The sequence below is a fragment of the Heterodontus francisci genome, chromosome 1 (genome assembly GCF_036365525.1).
Source record: "Heterodontus francisci isolate sHetFra1 chromosome 1, sHetFra1.hap1, whole genome shotgun sequence".
NCBI classification, from domain to species: domain Eukaryota; kingdom Metazoa; phylum Chordata; class Chondrichthyes; order Heterodontiformes; family Heterodontidae; genus Heterodontus; species Heterodontus francisci.
Genome location: NC_090371.1, coordinates 29,214,800 through 29,232,809, shown reverse-complemented (window position 1 = coordinate 29,232,809; position 18,010 = coordinate 29,214,800).

The following is an 18,010-nucleotide window of genomic DNA, read 5'->3' as shown; positions in this document are numbered from 1 at the left end:
GGCCAATCAAGGATAGTAGTGGGAAGTTGTGTGTGGAATCGGAGGAGATAGGGGAAGTGTTAAATGAATATTTTTCGTCAGTATTTACAGTGGAGAAAGAAAATGTTGTCGAGGAGAATACTGAGATACAGACTACTAGGCTAGATGGGATTGAGGTTCACAAGGAGGAGGTGTTAGCAATTTTGGAAAGTGTGAAAATAGATAAGTCCCCTGGGCCAGATCGGATTTATCCTAGGATTCTCTGGGAAGCCAGGGAGGAGATTGCAGAGCCTTTGTCCTTGATTTTTATGTTGTCATTGTCGACAGGAATAGTGCCGGAAGACTGGAGGATGGCAAATTTTGTCCCCTTGTTCAAGAAGGGGAGTAGAGACAGCCCTGGTAATTATAGACCTGTGAGCCTTACTTCGGTTGTGGGTAAAATGTTGGAAAAGGTTATAAGAGATAGGATTTATAATCATCTTGAAAAGAATAAGTTCATTAGAGATAGTCAGCACGGTTTTGTGAAGGGTAGGTCGTGCCTCACAAACCTGATTGAGTTTTTTGACAAGGTGACCAAACAGGTGGATGAGGGTAAAGCCGTGGATGTGGTCTATATGGATTTCAGTAAGGCGTTTGATAAAGTTCCCCACGGTAGGCTATTGCAGAAAATACAGAAGTATGGGATTGAAGGTGAATTAGTGCTTTGGATCAGTAATTGGCTAGCTGAAAGAAGACAGAGGGTGGTGGTTGATGCTAAATGTTCATCCTGGAGTATAGTTTCTAGTGGTGTACCGCAAGGATCTGTTTTGGGGCCACTGCTGTTTGTCATTTTTATAAATGACCTGGATGAGTGTGTAGAAGGGTGGGTTAGTAAATTTGCGGATGACACGAAGGTCGGTGGAGTTGTGGATAGTGCCGAAGGATGTTGTAGGTTACAGAGGGACATAGATAGGCTGCAGAGCTGGGCTGAGAGATGGCAAATGGAGTTTAATGCGGAAAAGTGTGAGGTGATTCACTTTGGAAGGAGTAACAGGATTGCAGGATACTGGGCTAATGGGAAGATTCTTGGTAGTGTAGATGAACAGAGAGATCTTGGTGTCCAGGTACATAAATCCCTGAAAGTTGCCACCCAGGTTAATAGAGCTGTTAAGAAGGCATATGGTGTGTTAGCTTTTATTAGTAGGGGGATTGCGTTTCGGAGCCACGAGGTCATGCTGCAGCTGTACAGAACTCTGGTGCGGCCGCACCTGGTGTATTGCGTGCAGTTCTGGTCACCGCATTATAGGAAGGATGTGGAAGCTTTGGAAAAGGTGCAGAGGAGATTTACTAGGATGTTGCCTGGTATGGAGGGAAGGTCTTACGAGGAAAGGCTGAGGGACTTGAGGTTGTTTTCGTTAGAGAGAAGGAGGAGAAGAGGTGACTTAATAGAGACATATAAGATAATCAGAGGGTTGGACAGGGTGGATAGTGAGAGCCTTTTTCCTCGGATGGTGATGGCAAACACGAGGGGACATAGCTTTAAGTTGAGGGGTGATAGATATAGGACAGATGTCAGAGGTAGTTTCTTTACTCAGAGAGTAGTAGGGGCGTGGAACGCCCTGCCTGCAACAGTAGTAGACTCGCCAACTTTAAGGGCATTTAAGTGGTCATTGGATAGACATATGGATGAAAATGGAATAGTTTAGGTCAGATGGTTTCACAGGTCGGCGCAACATCGAGGGCCGAAGGGCCTGTACTGCGCTGTAATGTTCTAATTCTAATTCTAATTTAACTAGTCACAGACCTTCATTTCCAGATTTCTTTTTACTGAATTCTATATCTCAAACTACCATAGTGGGATTTGAACTCACGTTCTCTCGATTATTCGTCCAGGCCTCTGGATCACAGATGAATAATCTCGGATTTATTTACCACTATGAGTTTTGTTGAAATTCACTGGATGTTGTGACAAGGAAAAATATGCCAACTCCACACCAGCATCACCCTGAAAACAGCAATTAGATGAATGACTAAAAAATATGTTTTTCTTGGTGTGGTAGCTGCCAAGTGAATAATTTTGACTAAAATTCTAGCCTCTTGCTAGATGCGGCTGGTGTAATTTGTGCATGGAATCTTTAATAGGAGATTAGCCAAGAAAATCTCCCCTTTAATATGTCTTGAACCAGTGGAGCAGAGAAATAGGACTTTGGTTTAAAGCACTGCACTGTTGAGCATGCAGCATACCCCACTGCACAACATGTCAGCCTACATTATTTGCTAATAGTCTCCTATGAGGTTTAAATCCAAAAACTTTTCATGCTGAGGTAAGAGTGCTTCTGCCTTAGCCAGCCTGATACACCATTCTCTAATTCACCAAACACCATTCTCTGACTTACCTCCTGACTTCCCAAAGCCTGTCCAAGGCACAAGTCAAGAGAGTGATGGAATACTCTCCACTTGCCTGGATGGCAGCACTCAAGAAGCTCGACACCATCCAGGACAAAGTAGCCCAGCCAATTGTCACCCCATCCACCGCCTTTAACATTCACTTCCTCCACCACCAGCACACAGTGGCAGCAATGTGTACCATCTACAAGATGCACTGCAGCAACTCCAAGGCTCCTTCGACAGCACCTTCCGAACCAGCGACCTCTACCATCCAGAAGGACAAGGGCAGCAGACGGATGGGAACACCACCACCTGCAAGCTCCCTTCCAAGTCTCACACCATCCTGACTTGGAAATATATCGCCATTCCTTTATCATCATAAGGTCCAAATTATGGGACTCCCTACCTGACAGCACTGAGAGTAACTTCATTGCACAAACTTCAGTGGTTCAAGAAGGTGCCTCATCACCTTCTCAAGGGCAATTAGGGATGGGTAACAAATGTAAGTGACGCCTACATCCTGGCAATGAATAATTTAAAAAAAATTGTAGTGTGCTCTTATTGATTAGAAAATTAATGCATAATATGCAGCATACAAATCAGTCCAATGTGAATAATGCAGTTACATCTAGTTTGACCTTGCTTCAAGCTGATTTGATGGAGCTGCAAACTATTATTAAGCACCAACACCTGCAATACCCTTAAAAGCAAAAATACTTGTAAAATCTAAGCCTGATCTGCGATGAGTTAACTGATCTCATCCAGGGCATTACAATTGGCCTCAGCATCTCTGAACCAGTCAGTGGAAAAAAATCCGTCTGCATCTTAACGGTCCACTAGAAAATATATATGTATAGACATTGGGAGCAATTTTGACTTTTGTGGTAGGCGGCTCACCACCATCTTCTCAAGGGCAGTTAGGGATGGGTAACAATTGCGGGCCTTGCCAGTGATGCTCACATCCAATGAAAGAATTTAAAAAACAGGGTGATAGTGATTCAGCTGCCTGTTGCACATCTATCCTGTCTTTACTTGCGTTGAAGTCAATGTATAACAGGTGGCTGAATCGATAATGCCAGTGCTACCTATTGCCCAAAGTCAAAATTGCCCCAAATGGAGTGAAGGATTGGGCAAATTGGTGATGCCTTCTAGAACATTTAAGTATTCAATATTTTGGCGACTCAAAGCAGGAGCTTAATTTAAAAGAAAGACCCATATTTATATAATGTCTCACACAGCCTCAGGCCATCCCAATGTGCTTTACAGCCAATTAAGTACTTGTGAGTTGTACTTCATTATGAAATTTCGTATGCAGCTTGCATGTAAATGAAAGCTATTGAAGATCGGCCAAGCATTCGGTTCATCGGGCAGAAGCTCTTTCACTCATGCAGACCAGGTACAAAAGGTAACAGGAACAAATGACTACTTGGATGAGTTACTCAGGGGGTCCCTGTAGCTGTAATGTGTGGTTCTGTACGAGCATGGGGAGATAGACCGTACAGGATTGGAAGAGAACATTGCAGTTCATTTAATTGGTTCAAGGCATCTGATTTAGACATGAAAAGACACACCCAGTCAGACTCACAGAATCATACCCTTCAGCTAACGTTCCAGCCTCCTCCATCAATATCCAGTCCAGTCCAGTCCCACCAGCTGCACAGGCTTACCTGAGGTGGTGCACAGTGGTATACAGTCAGGAGGGAGTAGCCCTGGGAGTCCTCAACATTGAGTCCAGACCCCATGGAGTCTCATGGCATCTAGTCAAACAAGGGCAAGAAAACCTCCTGCTTTATTACTCAGAGTGGGAAATTCCGATGTCCCTTACCAGGAGTGGCTCAGCAGCACCATGACTGACTGAGGTGGTCAAGTCCTGAAGGGCATATCTGCCGAACTATAGAACATAGAACATAGAACAGTACAGCACAGTACAGGCCCTTCGGCCCAAGATGTTGTGCCGAACCTTTAACCTACTCTAAGATCAAACTAACTACCTACCCTTCATTCTACTATCATCCATGTACCTATCCAAGAGTCGCTTAAATGCCCCTAATGTATCTGCTTCTACTACTACCGCTGACAGCGCATTCCACGCACCCACCACTCTCTGTGTAAAGAACCTACCTCTGACATCTCCCCGAAACCTTCCTCCAATCACCTTAAAATTATGCCCCCTAGTGATAGCCCTTTCCACCCTGGGAAAAGGTCTCTGGCTATCCACTCTATCTATGCCTCTCATCATCTTGTACCCCTCTATCAAGTCACCTCTCATCCGCTCCAATGAGAAAAGCCCTAGCTCCCTCAATCTTTCTTCGTAGGACATGCCCTCCAGTCCAGGCAGCATCCTGGTAAATCTCCTCTGCACCCTCTCTAAAGCTTGAACATCCTTCCGATAATGAGGCGAACAGAACTGAACACAATATTCCAAGTGTGGTCGAACCAGGGCCTTATAGAGCTGCAGCATAACCTTGCGGCTCTTAAACTCAATCCCCCTGTTAATGAAAGCCAACACACCATACGCCTTCTTAACAACCCTATCAACTTGGGTGGCAACCTTGAGCGATCTATGGACATGGACCCCAAGATCCCTCTGTTCCTCCACACTACCAAGAATCCTGTCTTTAAGCCTGTATTCCGTATTCAAATTCGACCTTCCAAAATGAATCACTTCACACTTTTCCAGGTTGAACTCCATCTGCCACTTCTCAGCCCAGCTCTGCATCCTGTCAATGTCCCGTTGCAACCTACAACAGCCTTCCACACTATCCACAACTCCAGCAACCTTCGTGTCATCGGCAAACTTGCTAACCCAGCCTTCCACTTCCTCATCCAAGTCATTTATAAAAATCACAAAGAGCAGAGGTCCCAGAACAGATCCTTGTGGAACACCACTGGTCACCGAGCTCCATGCTGAATACTTTCCATCTACTACCACCCTCTGACTTCTATGGGCCAGCCAATTCTGTATCCAGACAGCCAACTTTCCCTGTATCCCATGCCTCCTTACTTTCTGAATGAGCCTACCATGGGGAACCTTATCAAACGCCTTGCTAAAATCCATATACACCACATCCACTGCTCTTCCTTCATCAACGTGTTTTGTCACACCTTCAAAGAATTCAATAAGGCTTGTGAGGCATGACCTGCCCCTCACAAAGCCATGCTGACTGTCTCTAATCAAACCATGCTTTTCCAAATAATCATAAATCCTGTCTCTCAGAATCCTCTCCAATAATTTGCCCACTACCGACGTAAGACTGACTGGTCTATAATTCCCAGGGTTATCCCTATTCCCTTTCTTGAACAAGGGAACAACATTTGCCACCCTCCAATCATCCGGCACTACTCCAGTGGACAGTGAAGACGCAAAGATCATCGCCAAAGGCGCAGCAATCTCTTCCCTCGCTTCCCGTAATATCCTTGGGTATATCCCGTCTGGCCCCGGGGACTTATCTGTCCTCATATCATTCAAAATTTCCAGCACATCCTCCCTCTTAACCTCAACTTGTTCGAGCATATCAGCCTGTTCCACGCTGTCCTCACAAACGACCAGGTCCCTCTCACTAGTGAATACTGAAGCAAAGTATTCATTTAGGACCTCCCCTACCTCCTCCGACTCCAGGCACAAGTTCCCTCCACTATCCCTGATCAGCCCTACCCTCACTCTGGCCATCCTCTTGTTCCTCACATAAGTGTAGAACACCTTGGGATTTTCCTTAATCCAACCCGCCAAGACTTTTTCATGTCCCCTTCTAGCTCTCCTAAGTCCATTCTTCAGTTCCTTCCTGGCTACCTTGTAACCCTCTAGAGCCCTGTCTGATCCTTGCTTCCTCAACCTTAATTAAGCTTCCTTCTTCCTCTTGACTAGCTGTTCCACATCTCTTGTCATCCAAGGTTCCTTCACCCTACCATCCCTTCCCTGCCTCATTGGGACAAACCTATCCAGCAGTCGCAGCAAGTGCTCCCTAAACAATCTCCACATTTCTGTCATGCATTTCCCTGAGAACATCTGTTCCCAATTTATGCTCCCCAGTTCCTGCCTAATAGCATTGTAATTCCCCCTCCCCCAATTATATATTTTCCCATCCCGTCTGCTCCTGTCCCTCTCCATGACTATAATAAAGGTCAGGGAGTTGTGATCACTATCACCGAAATGCTCTCCCACCGATAGATCTGCCACCTGGCCTGGTTCGTTGCCAAGCACCAAGTCCAACATAGTCTCCCCTCTAGTCGGCCTATTTACATATTGAGTCAGGAAACCTTCCTGGACACACCTGACAAAAACTGCTCCATCCAAACTATTTGCACTAAGGAGGTTCCAATCAATATTAGGGAAGTTGAAGTCACCCATGACAACAACCCTGTTACTTCTGCCCCTTTCCAAAATCTGCCTCCCAATCTGTTCCTCCATGTCTCTGTTGCTATTGGGGGGTCTACAGAAAACTCCCAACAAAGTGACTGCTTACAGCAGGTGGTAAGAGAACTAAAGTGAGGGAAAAACTTACTTCACCTCATCCTTACCAATCTCCCTGTAGAAGATGCATATGTCCATGACAGTATTGTTCGGAGTGGCCACCACACAGTCCTTGTGGAGATGAAGTTCCATTTTCACGCTGAGGACACCCTCGATCATGCTGTGTGGCACTACTGCTGAGCTAAATGGTATGGATTCAGATCAGATCTAGCAGCTCAAAACTGGACATCCATGAGGTGCTGTGGGCCATTGGCAAAAATAGAATTACGTCCATGAAAATCTGTAATCTCATGGCCTGTCATATCCCACACTCTGCCATTACCATCAAGCCAGAAAACCAACCCGGTTCAATGAGGAGTGTAGGACAGCAAGCCAGGAGCAGCACCAGGCATACCTAAAAATGAGGTAGCAACTTAGTGAAGTTACAATACAGAACTACTTGCATGCTAATCAGCAGAAGCAGCATGCGATAGACAGGGCTAAGTGATCCCACAACCAATGGATCAGATCAAAGGTCTGTAGTTCTGTCAATCCAGTTGTGAATGCTGGTGGGCAATTCAAAACTAATGGGGGGAGGAGGCGTCATGAACTTCCCCATCCTCAATGATGGTGAGGCCCAGCATGTGAGTGCAAAAGACAAGGCTGAAGCGTTTGCAACCAACTTTAGCCAGAAGTGCTGAGCGGATGATCCTCCTCCTGACATCTCCAGCACAAAAGCCAGTTTTAAGCCAATTCAGTTCACTCTACATGATATCAAAATACAAAATACTGGATACAGCAAAGGATATGGGCCATGCCGATATCCTGGCTGTAGTACTGAAAACTTGTGCTCCAACTAGCTGCACACCTCTAGCCAACTATAAAGGCATTTAAGTGGTCATTGGATAGACATATGGATGAAAATGGAATAGTGTAGGTCAGATGGTTTCACAGGTCAGCGCAACATCGAGGGCCGAAGGGCCTGTACTGCGCTGTAATGTTCTAATAATCTAAAAACCTAACCTAGCTGTTCGAATACAGCTACAATACTTGCATCTACCTGGAAATGTGGAAAATTGCCCAGGTATGCCCTGTCCAAAAAAAGCAGGACAAATCCAATCTGGCCAATTACCTCCCCATCAGTCTACTCTTTATCATCAGCAAAGTGACGGAAAGTGTCGTTAACAGCACTATCAAGCAGCACTTAGCAATAACCTGCTCACTGACGCTCAGTTTGAGTTCCATCAGGGCAACCAGCTCCTGACCTCATTACAGCCCTGGTCCAACAATGGACAAAAGAGCTGAATTCCAGAGATGAGGTGAGAGTGACTGTCCTTGCCATTAAGGTGGCATTTGACCCAGTGTGACATCAAGGAATCCTAGCAAAATTGAAGGCAATCGGTATCAGTATAAAAAACACTCCTCTGGTTGGAGTCATACCTGGTACAAAGGAAGATGGTTTTGGTTGTTGGAGGCCAGTCATCTTAGTCCCCGGACATTGCTGCAGGAGTTCCTCAGGGTAGTTTCCTCAGCCAAACCATCTTCAGCTGCTTCATCAATGACCTTCCGTCCATCATAAGTTCAGAAGTGGGAATGTTCGCTGATGATTGAACAGTGTACAGTTCCATTCACAACCTCTCAGATATGAAAGCAGTTTGTGCCTGCATGTAGCAAGGCCTGGACAACATTCAGGCTTGGGCTGATAAGTGGCAAGTAACATTCATGCCACTCATGTGCCAGGGAATTAGCATCTCCAAACAGAGAGAATCCAACCACCTTTCCTTACTCCTTACCATTCAATAGCATTACCATCGTCGAATTCCCCAACTCCTGGGGCAAGGGATCACCATTGACCAGCCACTTAACTGGACCAGCCATATAAATAATGCAGTTACAAGAGCAGGTCAGAGGCTGGGAATTTTGCAGGGAATAGCTCACCTCCTGTCTCCCCGGTGCCTGTCCACCATCTACAAGGCACAAGTCAGGAGTGTGATGAAATACTCTACACTTGCTTGAAAGAGTGCAGCTCCAACAACACTTAAGAAGCTCGACACCATCCAGGACAAAGCAGCCGCTTGATTGGCACCCCATCCACCACCTTAAACATTCACTCTCCCCACCACCGATGCACAGAGGCTGCTGTTTATAGCATCTACAAGATGCACTGCAGCACCTCGCCAAGTTTTCATTGACAGCATTTCCAAAACCTGCGAGCTGTATCACCCAGACGAACAAGGGCAGGAGGCGCATGGGAACACTCGCACCTGCAAGTTCCCCTTCCATTCACACACCATCCTGACTCTATTTCACCATTCTTTCATCGTCACTCAATCAGAATTCTGAACCTCCCTCTTTAACAGCACTGTGGGAGTACCTGCACCATACTAACTGCAGTAGATGGCTCACTACCATCTTCTGAAGCACGATTAGGGATGGGTAACAAATGTTGCCCTGCCATAACACTCATATTTTGTGAATGAATAATATAAAAATTCCAAACTTATTAAATTCCATCAATTATAGGCTTCAGTTGTGTGTTTTGCCAAACAGCTCTTCAGCTTGTTCTTGAATGTGCTGACACTATTTGCCTCCACTAATCTCCCTGGGGAGGCTGTTTCCACGCATTCACTGCTCTGTGTGAAGTCGTCAAACCTAAACTGTCTGTTCGCCTTCCTTCTTAGCAACCACCTATTTAACCTTGTGTCTCCTGGAAACTTCCCACTCTTACTTGGGCTTTACGTCTTTGCAATTTACTCATACCCACTCTGAGCAGGAACTTAATTTAGTATGCAGCGCTCATGTAAATGAAGGGCTATTGATGCCCAGTCATGTATTTGGTTCATTTGCCCTTTCACCCATTCAGACCAGAACTGAATGCAGAAGTCCTGATGAGGTCTAGCCAGAGCTCTGTACAGCTGTAACATCACTTGAAACTTATCTGCTTCCCTCTATTCTGGACTTCTGTGGGTGGATTCTCTGGAAAGCAAAACAGAGCAAACTCTTTTTGTCATGTTTCTTCGAGCAATGCCTCTATAGCCGCACCTGTAAATCTGTGACTTAGATACACCACTGCTCCATTCTGGCAATGTTTTGGACTGAACAGTATCTTCAATGTTTTTGCCAACTGAAAATGTGCTCTCCTTTTGACTGCTGCTGCAAGCCTTGAAATTCCCGCAGCAATGTTAGATCTACTGCTATAACTATGTTGCACAGTAGGTCCACCTTGTATATCCACAATTAGACCAAACAATGGAAAATTTGGATATGTCATATGCATGTATCTCTGGCCTACAGAAAGCCCATGAGGCCAGGTTACTGCCATTTCCAGCGTACCATCATAGGAACAGGAGTAGGCCATTCCAGTCTCTCTAGCCTATTTTTTCATTCAATTAAATCATGGCTGATCTGTATCTGCCTTGGTTTCATAATCTTTAATACCCTTACCTGAGAAGTATTAATCTCAGTTTTGTAATTTTCAGTTGACACCCAGCCTCAACAGCTTTTTAGACACGCAGCAAAAAATCCATTTAGATGGGGTGTCTTCTCTTGGTGCACCTTTGCTGATGGCTGTGAAGGTCAATCCTTGAGAAGCAGATTTGGCCACAAGTGAAGCTGCCAAGTGACGCTGCGAGTTGTTGTTTTTGACATTGGCGCCTGTTGCCAAGCTGCTGTAGCAACTGGTCATCGTGGTAGTGCACACCAGTCCACAGGATGTGTTGCCATTTCCCTCTTTCACCAGCTAGTGACTCCCAGGTACGATAGTCGACATTTAGGGCCTTCGTGTCACGTTTGCAAGCATCCTTGAAGCGGAGTTTTGGGCGCCCACTGGTCGTCTGGCCCCGGCTATTTCACCATGTAGAATGTCTTTGGGTATGCAACCGTCTTCCATCCAGCATATGTGGCCAATCCACCGAAGCCGCCATTGTTTAATTAGTGCCAACACTTGGGAGCTCTGCCTTTGAGAGGACTGCTGTATTTATGATTTTGTTCTGTCAGGATATACCCATAATGTGCTGCAGACAGCAAAGATGGAAATTATTGAGCTTCTTTTCCTGGTAGCTGTAAGTCACCCATGTTTCACAGCCATACAGCAAGGTGCTGAGAACACAGGCCTTATAAACCATCAGTTTGGTCCTTAGGGTCAGATTGGTGTTATCCCATGCGCGTTTTGCGAGGTGGGGTAGTTGCTTTCCCTATGTGCGTATCAAGGGACAAATTGTCTGTCACTGTGGACCCAAGGTAGCAGAATTTCCTAAACACTTCCAGTGGGGTTTTATTTAGTGTGATCGAGGTGGAGATGCAACACCTTGTCTCATGACAACGGTTTTCTTGACGCTTTACATATTTACACAACCCTTTGTGTGAAGGAGTGCATCCTGACATCACCCCTGAACGGCGTAGCTCTAATTTTACGTTTTTCTTCACCACCCACCCGCACCACCCACAACCCCCCCCCCCCCCCACTCTCCCCCGACCCTCACCCTTGTTCTGGACCTCCATCAAAATATCTGCAGTCTTAACTTATGAAGTGATCACGATAAAGCAGATTGTGTGTGGTCTGTGGAGCTTCCTGATCTTAAATGTTCTTTAGATGTTATCCATGGACCTTTATGAAAGAAATGGCTTATACTCATTTCCTTGTCTTGTGTTCTTAAAAGTTTTTTTTCCACTAATGATGAGATAATAGCATGCTGTTTCTTCCCCATTCTCTTTAATCTCTAAAATAATAAGCACAGGGTCATGTAAATAATGTCAACTGAACTGAGCCAGCTTGGGTTAATTCACAGCATAGATGCAATTATCCTCTTCTGATGCTTTGGGATTGGTAGTACATGTCACGTTGTATATAAATGCCGATATTTGTATGCTGAGAGGCAAAGTGATCTATTTAGCATTCATGCTGCTATTTTACCTTCTGTCAACTATGTCCAATTCTACAGTCAGAAGGAAAAAAAGCAAAGAATGGCATAAATCCAAATGCTATATCAGAACAATTCCCAGCGTCCCAGCGTGTAAGGCATGAGTCCAAGTAAATAATCAAACAGTTCTTAGCAGCTACATGCAAAATATCAGTTACAGTATTTATAATGTTTGTCAAGTAACAGATCCACAAAAACACAGAGGACAAAGAGGACAATATCTGTTTGAATACAACCTATACTTACAACAAACCACATGGAGTTCCAAAAGTTAAAAAGATACAGCAATAATGGGTCAGACAATAGTCCCATTTCAACTTACTAAGTATTGGGATATTCAGTGTGCTAAATTTGACACATCAATTGCATCTACAAAATGTTTATTAAATAGCTTGTTATCTCTTAGATTGTCACCAGGTTCAAGGACATTTGTGTCTTCCTGGACCAACCAGTTCTGATTTTTTTCTATTCGTGAAATCAGTATTAATATTACATGACTAAATGTATTCAGGCATCAGGAATAATTGAGGCTGTTCAAATTGAGTTCCTAGTCAATGGTGACCCCAGGATGTTGATGGTGAGGGACTTGGTGATCACAATGCTTTGAATGTCATGGGGAGACGGTTAGATTCTCTTTTATTGAAGCTAGTCATTGCCTGGCGCTTGTGTAGCGCGAATGTCACTTGCCACTTATTACTAAAGCTGGTTACATAAAATTAAAAATTAAAAATTAAAAATTAAAATAAAAAATACAAATAAAAATAATCAGGCCATTCAGCCCAAATGGTCTATGCCAGCATTTACAATCTAGTTTATTTCTGCTTAATATTGACATATATGAAGCAGTTTTTTTGGTCCTCTGCACAAAGTTCTACCTAGCACCTAAAACCATCTCAATCTTAAGCCAACAGCATACAACCGCACACAAATACAAAAGCAAAATACTGCAGATTCTGGAAAGCTGAAATAAAAAAACAAAACGCTGGTAATACTCAGCAGGTCAGGCAGCATCTGTGGAGAGAAAAACAGAGTTAACGTTTCAGGTCTGTGTGACCTTTCACCAGAAATTAGAAATGTAATAGATTTTGAGCAAGTGAGGGGGCAGGGGGAAGAACAAAATGGAAAGTCAGTGATAGGGAGGAGGGCAGGAGAGAGTAAATGGCAAAAGGCTTCATAGTACAAAGCCAAAGGGAGTGGTAATGGGACAAGTAAAGAAACAAAAGATGTGGCTGGATGAGGTATGAATGGCAGAATAGCAACTGCCATAACTCAAAGTAAAAGGATTAAGAAATAAGCAAAGTGGGAGGGGGGGGGAATGAACCAGCACAAAAATACACAAAAAAGAAAAACATGGAAATGGCAGGCAGATTGAAAGCAGAGTATGGCGATTCGAGTTTGGCAAGTGGGGATTTTAAGTGTCATTAGCTTCATAAAAATCTGGTATGCAGTTAGCACTTCACTGAGATTTACCCTCTAGATAAAGTAGGATTAAGAAAGTAAAGTAGCATGAAGAAAGTATGTAATTTCTTCCAATCTTAGGCAGGGATCAACAGGCTCTACTGCAGAGTAGTTGATTAGTTAAGTAGCTGACCAATCTAATCTGGTTGTTGCAGTTTCAGCTTCAAAAAGTATAATTACAGAATTCTGGGTGCAGCCTGCAAATGGCGTGCAGATTGCAAACAGTGTGTGGAGATTTTAAGTGTCATTATCTTTATAAAGATCTGGTCTGCAGTTAGACCTTAACTTGGATTTACCCTCGAGATAAGTATGGTTAAGAAAGTAAAGTAGGGTTAAGAAAGTAAAGTACATTTCTTCCAGTCTTAGGCAGGGATTAACAGGGTCTGGGATGCAGCCTGCAAATGGCATGCTGATTGCAAGCAGAGTGTGTAGATATGAGTTTGGTGAGTGGTGAGTTCGGTGAAGGGGGACGGGGGGAGTACTCTTTTTTTCTACTTTTTTTGCCCTCCAGTATTTGGTTCTTGTTTCGGTGCAGTAGAAGGAGCTGGTTGGTGAGTAACTGGCAAGCTTGTCTACTTATAATAAATAGTCTGTAAATTTAAGGTACGGCAGGGCAGCTCGGCCAAGTGGAATGTACAGCTTGTGGCATATGGGAAATCATGGATGCACCATGTGTCCTAGACAAACACATTTGCAGGAAGTGTCACCGGCTGCAGAAGCTTGAGCTCCAGGTTTCGGAACTCGAGCGGTGGCTGGAGTCACTGTTGTGCATCCATGAGGCAGAGAAATACATGGATAGCACGTTTAGAGAGGTGGTCATATCAAAGGTTGGCAGCATGCAGGCAGATAGGGAATAGGTGACCACTAAGCAGTCTAAGAGAACCAGGAAGGTAGTGCAGGAGACTCCTGAGATTATCTCACTTGCTAATCGGTTTTCCATTTTGGCTACTGGTGAGGATGATGGTTCCTCAGAGGAGTGCAGTCGGATCCAAGTTTGTGGTACCACAGGTGGCTCAGCTACACAGGAGGGGAGGAAGAAAAATGGAAGAGCAATAGTGATAGGGTATTCAATAGTTAGGGGAACAGACACCATCCTGACTTGGAACTATATCGCCTTTCCCTCAGTGTCGCTGGGTCAAAATCCTGGAACTCCCACCTACCCCACATGGACTGCAGTGGTTCAAGAAAGCAGCTCACCACCTTCTCAAGGGCAATGAGGGATGGTCATTAAAAAGCTGGCCTAGCCAGCGATGCCCAAATCCCATGATTGAATAAAAAAAGACAGGCGTTTCTGCAGCAGTAAATGTGACTCCAGGATGGTGGGTTGCCTCCCTGGTGCCGGGGTCAAGGATGTCATGGAATGGCTACAGGACATTCTTCTGTGGGTGGGTGAACAGCCAGAGGTCATGGTCCATGTTGGCACCAATGACATAGGTAGGAAAGGGGATGAGGTCCTGAAAGCAGATTTTAGGGAGCTAGGAAGAAGATTAAAAAGCAGGACCTCAAAAGCAGTAGTCTTAGGATTACTCCCAGTTCCATGTGCACTGAGCATAGGAATAGGAGAATTGAACGATTCAACACGTGGCTGGAGAACTGGCTTAGGAGTGGGGCATCAGATTTCTGAGGTATTGGGACCAGTTCTGGAACAGATGGGATTGTACAAGATGGAAGGATTGCATCTTAGCAGGACTGGGACTAATATCCTCGCAGGGAGATTTGTTAGTGCTGTTGGGGGGGCGGGGGGTTTAAACGAGATTGTCAGGGGGATGGGAACCTGAGAGGAAGCTCAGATTGTAGGGAATCAAAACTGGTAACTTGTCAGCAGTGTGGGAACCAGGAGTAAGTATCAGAGAGAAATATCAAGGTGCACAGAATACTGGGAGAGATAGATAGCACTAAAGTAGGGAATAGTAAGTTATTAGGTGGGGTCAGAGTAAGGAAGAAAGTAATAAAGTCTAAATCAGAGCTAACGTACATGTTTGTGAATGTACAGAGTGTGGTTAATAAGATTGGTGAGGTACAGGCACAAATTATCAAGTGGAAATATGATGTTGTGGCTATAACAGACACCTGACTCAAAGGGCAAGACTGGGTATGAAATATTCCTGGATACAAGGTGCTCAGAAAGATAGGAAAGGGAATAAGGGGAAGGGGTGGTGGTATTGACTTGGAAGAGCATTGCAGTGCTGGAGAAAAAGGATGTCCCAGAGGAGCTGAGGACAGAATCAATTTGGCTAGAGCTAAGGAACAAAAAGGTGCAGTTGTATTGCTTGGTGTTATCTATAAGCCACCAGCTAGTGGGAAGGACGTGGAGGAACAAATTTGCAAGGAAATTACAGACAGGCACAAAAAATTATAGGGTAGTTATAATGGGGAACTTTAATTATCCAAACATAGAGTGTGATAATAGTAGTGTAAAGGGCAGTGGGGGGCAAGAGTTCCGAGAGTGTGTTCAGGAAAATTTTCTGCAGCAGTATTTTGCTAGTCGAATAAGAAAGGAGGCACTGCTAGACCTGGTTGTTGAGAACGAGGTGGGCCAAGTGGATCAAATATCAGTAGGAGAGCATGAAGGTGATAGTAATCATTATATAATAAGGTTTAGGCTGATTATGGAAAAGGACAAATAACAATTCAGAGTAAGAATAATTAACTGGGGGAAGGCAAACTTCAATGGGGTAAGAATGGAGCTGGGGCGACTAAATTGGTGTCAAAAGTTGGCTGGAAAACCGATAGTTCAACAATCGGCTACCTTCAAAGAAGAGATAGTTCAGGCTCAGTCAAGGTATGTTCCCTCGAAGGGGCAAGGTAATGCAAACAAATCCAGAGCTCCCTGGATGACAAAAGGGGTAGGGATTAAGATAAAGAAGAAAAAGTGTGCTAATGACAGATGCCAGGTAGAAAATACTGTTGAGAACCAGGCTGAATATGGAAGGTGCAGAGAGGAAGTGAAAAAGCAAATAAGAGAAGCAAAGAGAGAGCGTAAGAAGAGACTGGCAGCTAGCCAGAAATCCCAAAGTTTTCTATAGTCATATAAATAGTAAAAGGGTGGTAAAAGTAAGAGTGGGGCCGATTAGGGACCAACAAGGGGATTTACACATGAAGGCAGAGGGCATAGCTGAGGTATTAAATGAATACTTTGCATCTGTCTTTACCAAGGAAGGAGATGCAGCCCGGGTGTTGGTGAAGGAGGAGGTAATTCAGACACTAGAGGGGTTTAAAATTGATAAAGGTGATGTATTAGATAGGCTGTCTGTACTTAAAGTGGATAAAGCACCAGAAATGGATAAGATGCTTCCAAGGATACTGCGGGAAGTGAGGTTGGAAATCGTAGAGGCACTAGCCATAATTTTTCAATCTTCCTTAGACCCCGGGGTGCCAGAGGACTGGAGAATTGCAAACATTATACCCCTGTTCAGAAATGGGTGTAAAGATAAGCCCAGCAACTACAGACCAGTCAGTTTAACTTCAGTGGTGGGGAAACATCTAGAAAAAATAATTCGGGACAAAATTAATAGTCAGATGGACAAATCCGAGTTAATTAAGGAAAGCCAGCATGAATTTCTTAAAGGAAAATCATATTTAACTAACTTGTTGGAGTTTTTTGAGGAGGTAACAGAGAGGGTTGATGAGGGCAATCCTGTTGATGTGGTGTACATGGACTTTCAAAAGGCATTTGATACAGTGCCACACCACAGACTTGTGGGCAAACTTATAGCTCATGGAATAAAAAGGACGGTAGTAACATGGATCCAAAATTGGCTGAGTGACAGGAAACAAGTGTAGTGGTTAATGGATGTTTTTCGGGCTGGAAGAAGGTTTGTAGTGGAGTTCCCCAGGGGTGAGTGTTGGGACACTTGCTTTTCCTGATATGTATTAATTACCTAGACGTTGGTGTACAGAGCACAATTTCAAAGTTGGCGGATTATGCAAAACTTGGAAGCATTGTGAACTGTAAGGAGGAGAGTATAGAACTTCAAACTTGGTGGAATGGGCAGACAGGTGGCAGAAAAATGTGAAGTGATTCATTTGGTAGGAAGAACATGGAGAGACAATATAAAATAAAGGGTACAGTTCTAAAGGGGGTGCAGGAGCAGAAGGACCTGTGTATATATGTACATAAGTCATTGAAGGTGGCAGGACAGTTTGAGAGAGCGGTTAATAAAGCATGTCGTACCCTGGACTTTATTAAGATGGGAATAGAGTACAAGAGCAAGGAGATTATTTTGAGCTTGTATAAGACACTAATTCGGCCTCAACTGGAGTATTGCGTCCAATTCTGGGTGTCGTATTTTGGAAAGACGTGAGGACATTGGAGAGATTACAGAAAAGATTCATGAGAATGATTCCAGGGATGAGGAACTTCAGTTATGAAGATAGTTTGGAGAAGTTAGGACTGTTTTCCTTGGAGAAGAGAAGGCTGAGAGGTGATTTGAAAGAGGTATTCAAAATCATGATGGGTCTGGACAGAGTAGATCGGGAGAAACTGTCCCCACTCATGAAAGGATCGAGAATGAGAGGGCACAGATTTAAAGTATTTGGTAGGAGAAGCAAAAGTGACAGGAGGAAAAACTTTTTCACACAGCGAGTGGTTAAGGTGTGGAATGCAGTGCCTGAGAACATGGTGGAGGCAGGTTCAATTGAAGAATTCAAAAGGGAATTAGACTGTTATATGAAAAGGAAGAATGTGCAGGGTTACGGGAGAAGGCGGGGGAATGGAACTGGGTGAATTGCTCTTTCAGTGAGCCGGTGCAGACACGATAGGCCGAATGGCCTCCTTCTGCACTGTAACAATTCTATGATTCTGTGATTGAGAGGTTATGCTCTAAAATTATTGAAC